This window comes from Hesperophylax consimilis, chromosome 17 (genome assembly GCF_061612785.1).
Source record: "Hesperophylax consimilis isolate HC1 chromosome 17, BYU_Hcon_1.0, whole genome shotgun sequence".
NCBI lineage: Eukaryota > Metazoa > Arthropoda > Insecta > Trichoptera > Limnephilidae > Hesperophylax > Hesperophylax consimilis.
This window is the reverse complement of record NC_142852.1, coordinates 18,127,533-18,137,992: the sequence shown is the minus strand read 5'-3', so window position 1 is coordinate 18,137,992 and position 10,460 is coordinate 18,127,533.

Genomic DNA, 10,460 nt, shown 5'->3' with positions numbered 1-10,460 from the left:
TTTGATTAATTATTATTATTTTGAATCATTAAAATTACTAATCAAGGCCGATAACGCGACTAATTATCCTCGCAGACGTGCGTGACAAGTTCTTTTAGTAAAAAACACACCCATTATTAATTAATATACGGACAAATAAACGGAAATATTTTTGAAAACGACAGATATGACTTTACACTGCCGATATATCTTCTATTCGACCCTATATAAAGCGTTAACGAGACGTTATGCGATATTATTTATTTGCCGTGTTTGAAAACGAAAATTTACACGTTAAAAGTCAATTGAAGAGTACACGTTATACGCGGTTCTCGTCGCGCGAGATACCTCTCCTCGTGGTCTAGAGGCAGAGCGTTCGACACTCTTAATGCAGGACCCGCGTTCGAATCCCATATTTTTATAACTTTTAATATTTTTTTATCATATGCTACTTATAAATATGTCAATATTAGGAATCTAGTTAAAAGTTCATATGTTAACAACACGCCTATAAATAAATTTATGCTTTTTAAAACTATAATGTACAGCATTCTGAATAATAATAATAATATGAAATGAAAAGAGAGAGAGAAGAATTTGAAGAATTTGGCATTCTCAGACTATAAAAATATTACCATTCGTTATTTCGGCTACTGGCATTATACCTAGCTCTCTAATTAAAAATTTAGGCGTATTAGATCTATCAAAAAATTTATATATAAAGATGCAAAAGTCGGTCATTTTGAATACATGTAGGATAACAAAAGATTTTTTAAATATTTATGTTGAGGGATCAGTAGGATTTATAGGCCCTGTTAGAAGTTCTACCGAGCCGAACCCTCTGATATGAAAATATCTGGAGACGGTGAATTTTTTTTCCCATTTGATATCTGGTGATTTGACGTGTTGTTGTTCTTGTATTGTTTTGTATTTATTTTACTTATATAATGCACTTACATAGTGTTGATTGACTAGCTGATCATTTGTGGAAAAGTGAGTGGAAGGGTTAAGTTTTTCCTTTGGGGAAGACTTAACCCGGACAACTAAATCGGAAGTTTAAAAAAAAAAAAAAAAGAAAAGAGAGAGAGAAGAATATTAAAAGTTTCACTTCCGTCGTGCGTAGGCTTGCCACACACTGTATTTTTTTTATTATTTACTACCTTTCAAAAATACATTTTTTTATTATTAAGTCACGTTAAACTGATTGATATTAGTTTGTCAACGGGTTCTTTTAACAATTACTTTTTAAATACATATACAATTTTAACAAGTACATAAAATATACAAATAATTATATTAGTACAAAAAAATTCTTTCACATAACCATTTTTTTAACATAAATTTCCTTCTGTGAGAATTCACAGCTTTTTAATGAGTTTGGTAACATGTTGTAAATTATTGGAACGAGGTTTTCTAGAGTTCTTTGACCGTATTTATTCAGGTATCTGGGAACTACACGTCCATCGTTTGCAATTAGTCTTGTATTATGAACATGTGTCAATATTTTATTATGTTCAGATTGAGATGTATGCTGACTCACAATTTTAAGCCACAATAAAGCACGAACAGATAATAAATTTACAGACGTGTATAGTAATGACTTTGGTACGTCATTTATTTGTTCGTATTTAGTTTTGTTTAATAATAATTTTACCAAAGAATATTGTACATTTTGGACTGAAAGAAGATTTGTTTTTTTTATTTATTTTTTTATTTTTTTTTATTTTTTTTTTAATTTTATTTAAGTACATAAAACAGGCATGGTGCTCAAGAATTTACATACATGGATGTTTAAATACATAATAACAACAAAAATAGTAACAAAATGAATAAGCTAAATATGCAAAAGTAAATAACAAATAAGAATGGGTAAAAGGTAAATACAAATATGTTCATAAACGATTTGTTATTGTCACACCTGTACTGGTGAGACACTGATTAGGTAGGTACAATGTTGCTTCTCATTAAATAAAGGGTTTCATCACAATATCAGCTTAATATGATTAAAGGTAATACTTTTTTTTTTGAAGTGTTTTAATTGGTCATTAAAAATGTCTATTACATTATTAGAGCCATGTATAATGTAATAATTTCTTAATGTTCACGGTACAGGGGAAAAATATCCTGTATTTGTGTGGTAGGCTTTAATATAGAAAATGTCGTTCATCCTCCTTGTTGATTTTCTTGATGGAATATTGATGTTAATTTGGGATAAAATGTTTGGTGTATCAACTGATGCATGTATAATTTTGTGTAGGAGCAGTACGTCAGAAAGTTTACGTCTGACCGTCAGTGAGTGTAGTTTGTAGTGCAAAATTCGGTCATTATATGTTCCAAATTGACCAGATAAACCTTCAATATAAGCAATTACACGGGTTAGTTTCCTTTGTATGGATTCAATCCTATAATTATGAATCTCATAATTGGGAAACCAAATTGTTGATGCATATTCGAGAATACTTCGCACAATTGATTTATATAATGTCAAAGTTAATTCTGTACTTTTAAAACAATTTGTGATTCTTAGCGTTAATCCTAGTACTTGTGATGCACTTTTTGAAATTGTATCTACATGTTTATTGAAGCTAAGTGACGAGTCAAATGTCATGCCTAAGTCTTTGATTGAAGTTGTGTTTAGTAAAGGGATATTGTTAATGTGATATGTGTTTGAGAATTTATTAATGTTCTTTGTGAATGAAATTACGGCACATTTGTTTTCATTCAAATATAAATCATTTAGTGTACACCATTCATGAAGTGATGATAAGTCTTTTTGCAAATCGGTGCAATCTTCTAATGAAGTCATTTTTTTGCACAACTTAAGTTCATCAGCAAACAGGAGATATTTTGATGTTTTTATTCTTAAAATTATGTCGTTTATAAAGATTAAAAATAGCAAAGGTCCAAGATGCGAGCCCTGTGGAATTCCCGACGTTGCAGTAAAAATATCCGCGGAGTACCCTCCTACAACCACTTGCAGTTTTCTTTCGGTAATGTAACTTTCGAACCATTTCAAAGTATTTCCATTTATGCCAAACTTTTCCAGCTTCTTGATGAGTAATGATTGATTTAACTGGTCAAATGCTTTGCAAAAATTCGTGTAGATGGCATCTACTTGTAAACGTTTTTCGATACTATCGCGGATGTACTGGGAGTATTCCAGAAGGTTAGTTGTTGTGGAACGCCGAGGGAAAAACCCGTGTTGCTTAATGATAATATATTTACTTACATGAGCTAATAGACAGTCATATATTATTGACTCAAACAACTTTCCTATGCAGTCAAGTTTAGAGATAGGTCTATAATTTTTTATATCGCTCTTACAACCTTTCTTAAATATAAGTGTTAAGAAAGCCGTTTTCCATTTGACTGGAAAAACACCTTCTTGTAATGATTTGTTATAAAGAAGGCTAAGTGGTCCGGCAAGAACATCTGTGCACATTTTCAAAAATATTGGCGGGATACCATCAGGACCTGATCCCTTATTGGTTCTCAAATTCTTACACTTGACTAATATCTTTAAGGGCGAAACAGTGATCATACCAAGGCTTTCGTTACAGAAATCTTCAGATATTTGTGGTGAATAGTTTGCATTGTGAGGTTTATAAACAGATTGAAAGTGCTTAGAAAAAAGCCCGCAGATAACTTGACCTTGGGTAGTTTTTATGTCATTTAGGTGCATCTCTTTTGGAATATCGGTTGTGTTTTTATATTTTCTTTTTGTAAATTTTAAGAAATCATTCGGGTTAGCTTTTAAATTTTCTTTGATTAAGTCTAAATGCTTATGATAACAAACTCTAATCAGATTTTTTGTTCTGGTTCTAATCAAGCTGAATGATAAATGATCTAGTTCATTACCATATTTCTTATATTTTTTATGAAATTTGTTTTTTTCTTTATCAAACGAATGAGATCTTTTGAGTACCACTTAGGAAAGTGATTTTTGTTCGTTTTGAGGGGAATATGAGAAGAGATAATCTGGTAGAGTATACTGTAAAACTAATCGACAGATTGATCAATATTTCCCTGATTAATGAATTCCCAATCAATCTCACGAAGAACGGTATTAATTGAATCATAGTTGGCTTTATAAAAGTTTGGTCTTGGGGCATTACGGGTTTCTAGATGTGGTAGAAGATTAAAAAGAACATTTATTTCTAGAACAGAGTGGTATGGATCTTCTTTGCTAAGTGGAGATGAAGAACGTATTACTGATATGTCTTCTTTATCTGATATAATGAGATCCAATATTTTGGATTGGTGATTCACTATTCCGTTAAATTGTTTGAGATTACAGAATGATAGTGTATCGATGATGTCAGAGGTGATTGTATTTGTGTTTGTGGTGAAAAGTAATAAATTGTTTGTTTCATCGGTAATCCAATGAATGTTAGACTTATTGAAATCGCCAAATATTAAGATGTGTTGGTTTGGTGTTGTTAGGTACACATTCCTAAGATTGTTTAAAAATGAGCTTACAATAGATTCTTCTTCAGTTGGCGGTAGATATACGGTGCAAACATTCAGTTTGATACTCCTGTTATTATGGTTTATATTGAGTTGGATCCACAAGTCCTCCGCTTGACATTCCCAATGCGCCATCCTCTTCGCCTCTAGTTTTCTCGATACAGCAACCATGACTCCTCCTCCATCTTTTTTTGTTTTGTGAACTCTATCCCTCCGAAATACTTCATGTCGGTTATCTACTAATTCCTGGTCACAGATAGATTCCTTTAACCATGTTTCTGTTAGGCTTACTAGGTCATAGTCGTTGATAAGTCGTTTTTGTTGAATGTCCCCATGAAGTTATTCCATATCTTATTAGGGATTCTGCCAATGACAGGTATACTATTCTAAGGGTATTTGGTGGAACAAAAAACTTCAATCTTTAAAGTTTGCTCACTATAGCTCTAAGCCGTGTGCAGACTTTTTTTTATATGTATATCCCATTTAAAATTACAATCAATTGTTAAGCCTGTGAAATAACTAATGCAGTGTCGTCAGCATAAACATAATGTTTTTCATGAAAAAAAAAAAATCATTGCAGTAACATATATTATATACAAAGTAGGGCCTAGTATGGACCCTTGTGGTACGCCTGCGAAAACAATATTTTTTTTGCTAAAATGATCAAAAAATTTTACACAAATCTTTCTATTTTGAAAGTAGTTAACAAATTATTTATGTAGGTTTCCTGTAATTCCAATTGTTTCTTGTGTTTTAAGTAATTAACTATGATCAATCGTATCAAAAGCCTTTGAATTATCAATAAATAATACGAGTACATGTTTTCTTTTGTTAAGATCATTATTTACTTTATTTGAAAATTCTTGAAGTAGAAGATCTGTGTTTTTTTTTTGGAAACCATATTGATGGGTATCAATAATAGAAAAAATTTCAAGGTACTTTATTAGTTTTACATATATATTTTTTCTGGGATCTTTTCAATTGCAGGTAAAATACTGATCGGTCTATAGTTTTCAATTTCACTGTGTTTACCACCTCTGTAGATGGATTGGATTATGCTACATTTGAGATCTTCAGGTATAATTGCCTCCGATAAAATCATATTAATTAATAGAGTTAAAATAGGTCCTAAGATATTAAAGTGTTTTTTAATGTCATACATTCTAATTTTATCTATCTCCGGCGATTGACTATTTTTTAAACTTCTGACTACTTTTTCAATATCACAAAGTTTCAGGGAAGAATTTTTTTATGACAGATATATAGATTTATAAAAGATTGCGATCTATATTTAAAGCATTCAAATCGCAGCTTATCATTATGGGTGATTTCAATTTGTCCGAAATTAAATGGTTACCTGACACTTCATTTAAAAAGAATGCCCTTTCCCCTTTTTATTATAAAAACCATAAAGCAAACAGTCTTATCAACCTTTTTTTAATGTGTAATTTGTATCAATTCAACTATGAACTCAATTGAAATGAAATTTTACTAGACCTTATTTTGTCTGATAAAGTTAACATAGATATACATTTAGCACCAGGCTTAACCAAATTAGGTCATTATCACACTTTATTTGAAATTAAGGTTAAACAAAATAAAAATCATTTCTTGGAAAATAACAAAAATGATTCAAAGTATAATTTCAGGAAAGGAAACTATAAAAAATGTCAACAAGATCTATTGTCGGTTAATTGGATAACACTTTTTAAAAATAAAAATGTGAGGAACATGGTTTTCTTGTTTTATGAAAAATTGTGGGAAATAATTGATGAAAATTTTATGAAAAATGTTATTAAATAAAAACATAAACATCCTGTCTGGTTTAATCAGCAATTGACACTCTTCTTAAGAAAAAAACAAGGCTAGACTTAAGGTAAAAAAACATAATAATGCATCAGATTATCAACAATTCTCTAATTTTAGAAAAATGGCAAAAATTATGCAAAGTGAATTTTATAAATCATACATTAACTCTGTTAAAAGTGGTCTGCATGATAACATAAAGGTATTCTGGTCACACTCAAAATCACTACGAAAATCAATTGCATTCCTAATGTAATGCAACTTGATGATATTTCTGCAAAAAATGGAGAACACATAGCAAACATATTCTCTAAATATTTTTCATATGTTTACACAAAATCAAATTCATGCACATGAAATAAAATGTTTTTTGAGTAAAATAAATAAAATACCTGTAGTATAGGTCCTAGACCTGATAAAATTCCTCAATTCTTTGTCAGTTGCTGTGCAGATTCTTTATGTTTACCGCTGTTCAATATCTTTAATGCATCTTTAACTACGGGAACTTTTCCTGACTTGTGTGGAAAGAAGCACATGTGGTACCAGCTTTTAAATGAGGTGACCAATGTTTGATAAAAAAACTATAGACCAATTAGTATACTGTCGTGTTTTGCCAAGGTTTTTGAATCGTTGATATACAAAAATGTTTTTTCATATTTTAAGCTTATTCTTTGCACTAGGCAACATGGGTTTGTTCCTCATAGATCTATCAACTCAAATCTTTTGGAATTTTGTAATTGTGTGTAATTCTTTTAATGAAAGATTTCAAGTAGACGCAATTTATACTGATTTCCAAAAATCTTTTGATAAAGTTAACCATTCCATCTTACTAAAGAAACTAGAACAAATAGGAAAACATGGAGACTTATTGCGCTGGATGAAATCATATTTATATAAATCGTCCCCTATAGTTGTAACTTCTAGAGTACCACAGGGGTCAAATCTTGGCCCCCTGCTTTTTCTTATATTCATAAATGACCTTGGCTCAAAATTAAACTGTGATTATGTTTTTTTCTTAAATCTTAAATTTTTTCGTAAAATTAAGGTTGTTACCGATCAAAAAGTGCTTCAAAAGGTTCTCGATACACTAAATAACTGGTGTACTATCAATGATATGTACTTAAATGTTACATTTTAAACTTTACTCGAAATAAGGTTATAATTTTTTTTTTCTTATTTCATTAATAAGATTATTCTTAAGAAAGTTTCTTCTATGAGAGATCTAGGAATTGCTCTTGATTTCAAATTTATATTTGATTTACACATTAATGACATTACGTCCAGATCACTTAAAATGATGGGAATTATTCACAGAATAACTAAACCTTTCAAAGATCGTCAATCAATTCTAACCCTTTACTATGCCTTAATTAGAAGTAAACTTGAATATGGAAGCACTATTTGGAATCCACATTATTGCAAATATGAAAACATTATAGAACCGGTTCAAAAAAAATTTTTAGACTATTATCTTTCAAATGTGGACTACATGACCATCTTAGATCATACGACGCAGGCCGTGAATACTTTAAGATTAATACACTTAAAATAAGAAGGCAATTGACTGACCTAATATGTTTGCATGAAATTATCCACGGCCATCTTGATACCTCATTATGTTGAAATAAATGTCCCCAACTCCCATTATTTAAATGAAAATAATATCGCCTATTTTAGCCCTATGACCCAAATGTGTCGACTGTATAATAAGATTGAGTGTGCTGAAGTAGATAATTTATATAATTTAGAAAAAAAATCCGCTTTTGTTAAACAATATATTGTGTAACGACGTTGTTGGCCACATTATTTAATTTCATAAAAATATGTTTTACATTTATAAAATGTGCCTACCCCACGCCACTGGCGAAATCACCACTCCCCGCCACTGGTCATTTGGTTCCCATTTTCGGCCAAGGCGGCCTGAAAACTTTGTCTCCGAACGGCAGCGATACCGCATCGCGCGTCTATCTCTGCTGAGCGGATCGATGTTCAACTTTTTACTGCGTAAAATTTACTAGGAAAAATCAATTTTTAAATGTTGCAAATGTCTATATTTTACTTGTACATCTCCTCGGCGGTAGTTAAATAAACACTATTTGCTATGTGCTTCCACTGCACATATGTATAACCATTTTTGTACAATAATTTTTACCTTTTTTGCGTGTACAAAAATCAAGGAACCTCGTAGCATAGTGAATCTTATCTTTTTCTGAGCGTTATGTAACGAGGGACCTGAGAAAAATACTAACTTAACGATATTTTACAAATTTGATCGCTTCAAGATCATTTTTACACTTTTATTTACAAACTTTTCTTATTTTTTGTCGTATCTTGGCAAACTAAAAATCTAGTTGTCAAGATACACATTTTTATAACAACTATGTAATTGTTATTCATGCAAGCCTTCAAAATCTTTTCAAACTCGCAAATTTAAGCGACTACCTTCGGCCATGCTACCGGCAAAATGAATATGCGACATTTCGCCGGGGCATATAAACACATTACTGGCACGGATAGAATCCCCCACCACTTTTTGACTCACAGCCCAATGTCGGGTGCAAGTCATGCTTATTGCATATAAGCAGCCACACAAAAAATAAAAGTTAGTTCATCTTTACCACCGAAACCAAGTGTTTTATTATCTACAAGTGACTCCTGCCCACCATCTGCCTCACCTCGCCAAGTCTTCTGCTCCAAACCTTCTGGCGTTACCTCCTCAAGATCAGCCGGCCCTACTCTGGAAAACCGCCAACGCCAGGAGCGAGCAGAGACGAAAGCACACCCAGTACCCAACATTCAAGCACTGGGTGCGGGAGGCAGATTTCATCATAAATATTTCTACTATCATCATCATCGGCCATAAAGGAGCATTCTCATCGGTTGAAGACACGGTTTGGAACCGGCGCCCAAATCTACAGTCTTGTGCAGACTCCCGTCAAGTACATATTGCACTGATTATATTATGTATTACTAGCGTTTCTTACTTTTCTTTAATATTTGTGTTCTGTAATATTTTGAATTTTTATTTTTATTTGTTTTATGAATATGAAAGTTAATGTGTCCTATGGCTGAGTAGATTTTGGTAATTGTTGTACCTATTTGTATATAAACTGAGTTTTTATAACTCGGTTGTTCTCACGTAAGTGAGATTGTCTGTAGAAACCCTGTAAATTAAACACGAGTTTTGAGGAGACAGAACGAACTGGTACAGTTATTTGAATAACTTTTAAAACCATAGACAAGATAATCATAGACAACAGATCATTTTGATATAAGGAATTAACACCCCCACTTATCAAAATAATGTAGGTACACAATACACATATAACAAAAGGAATATGAACATTGTTAATTCTTTTCATCCTGTATACCCAATAACTGCATAAAATAATAATGCTTAGTACTAGCTAAAACCTTTGTAAATATGTCTGCTGGCATTTCAGCTGTTTCCAAATATTTCAATGCTACAATTTTATCATTAACACATTCTTTACAAAAATGGTATCGTACATCAATATGCTTAGTTTATTAAAATTTTAAAATTTTAAATTTTTTTTAAAAGAAAGACAAACATTCCCGGGTTACGAATAACCTGACAATATTTGAAAATCTTTTGTTAAAGCTATTATTTGAAGACAGCTTAATCGTACCCTGATTATCATTAAACAAAGATATTGTAGTGTATGACTCATCGGTTATTTCTTTTGACAAATTACTTAAATAAATAGCTTCCCTATAAGCTTCAGCCACACCCATATATTCGGCTTCAGTGCTCGAAAGAGCGACGGTTTTTTGCTTTTTAGCTTCCCAAAAAATAACACATCCAGCTAAACTATAACATAAACCTGTATAAGACCTCCGATCTATGATATTGTTTCCCCAATCTGCATCAACAAATCCTTCTAATTTTGAATTACCATATCTAGTATATTTCAATCCAAAATGTTTAGTTTTCTTAAGATATCTTAAAATTCGTTTAGCGTATAACCAAGTTTCCTGGTTATAGCAATTATTAAATTGACTCAGAAAACTTACTGCAAAAGCTATATCAGGTCTTGTTAACACCGCCAAATACATAAGTCCCCCAATAAGCTGCTGATAAGGTATTTGACTTTCACAATTTTTAGTTTCTTTGTTAATATTCAATTTAGACTCTAAAGGTGTATCTACTACTTTACAATCTGCCATGTTAAATCTATTTAACAACT